We start from the raw sequence: 1,761 nt of genomic DNA, 5'->3' as shown, positions 1-1,761 counted from the left end.
GTACCGAGCTCGAATTCCATATTGGCCATACACTTGTCTCCATACGTAGCCAACCACGACAGCTATTGCTAGATCTCTTCCTTGATTAAGAATCAATCATTATGCTTTCACATATCAGAGATGTCTATGTATAAGACATCTGTTATGTCTCAGGTCTAAAGACCATTACTAAACATAGTGTCTATCACAATGTATAATAAGCCATTAACACTCAAAACCATATGGCTTACTATATTTGGTCAAGTTCAGTAGACTCGTTCTCTCAACAAGTACCTATGTGTTTGACTTGACATCTCATGTCAATGATATGAAACTCACCATCCATTTTAGTATCACATACCATAAGGAGTCATAACACATACTAGTGTTTATAGGAATTTATAATGTCCAATCATAAATCCACCACTATGAACTATTTTAGAAGTATAGTATAAAGGATGCACGTTTCATATTCTCGACAAACTCGAGAATGTGTTCCTTAACTATTTTACTTCTTTGACTATATTCATTAAATTAATTTATGAATGTTGATAATTTTTCCATTTTATAAATATCAAAATGCTATTCAAATACAATAATTCCCTAAACAAACAAACACCATTCGATTGGCCTTTAGGGCATATTACTAACAATTTATTTGGGAGTTAAAAGTAGTAATTTATTTGTGTATATATATGTATATTGTGACTAACATGTTCTAGATATAGGATAAGTGTTTTCTAAATTGAGGAGTCTTGATGTGAAGAGTGGTTCGCCCGAAATAACCTTTTTATCACTGTAAACTCTTTTCATCTATTAAATATTAGAAGGTACATAACATTTATACATCGCCATACAAACTTACCTAAATCACTGGTCAATTATTTAGCTATGTTCGACTTTAAGAGAAATTTAAATCCTGGTTATTTTATTTTCCACACAAAAAATTTTACTATCATTTTTTGAATTGTCTAAATCATTGAGAAATGCATCATAACAATTTGTTTCCTAAGGATACGTTTGACACATTGTATTGCATGAAAGTGTATTATTTTATTTAATAAAAGATGTATTATATTAGATTGTATTGTACTAATATTGTGTTATATTAATATCGTACAATGTATGGCACCATACATTACATAATATTATTTATAGAAATGTTTATATTCTAATTTGTATAAAAAAAATTATGATTATTCATATCTTAATAGTTTAATAATTTTATTTTTATTAAATTTATAAATAAAATTAAAAATAAAAATAAATTTACTCACCTATGGCTATCATCAGCCATCAAGAACAGCCACTAGCATTCACATTTCAATATCGTTTGATGTTAGTTTTGGTACCATTTGAATCCTCATCATTGCAGCTACACAATGGTGCATATGCCACTGAAAATAGAGCATCCTGCCACCATAAATATATGATTAAAGTTTCAAGATTCAAAATTTTAACCATAGATCTACAGTGAATGACAACTCTATTGCTAGTGAAACATATATTGTTGTGTAACAATAAGATTTCTAATGGTACCAAAATTGACGTTAATCAATACTGGAATGATAATGCTGGTGATTGATTATGGTGGTTGGCGATAGCTAGTATTTCTACTATTGAACTTTACATTTTATTAACTAATTATATATAAATAAAACAAGCTTTCATTGATTAAATAAGTTTTTGTTTTAAAGTTAATGCAATACTATATAAACCCAAGTAAGAAATGTGCTTAAATAATGAGGTAAAACTTACATTAAGTCTTTAGTTAATATTGGG

Source organism: Citrus clementina, unplaced genomic scaffold (genome assembly GCF_000493195.1).
Source record: "Citrus clementina cultivar Clemenules unplaced genomic scaffold, Citrus_clementina_v1.0 scaffold_3, whole genome shotgun sequence".
In the NCBI taxonomy this organism is placed as follows: Eukaryota; Viridiplantae; Streptophyta; class Magnoliopsida; order Sapindales; family Rutaceae; genus Citrus; species Citrus x clementina.
This window is presented reverse-complemented; position numbering follows the sequence as displayed.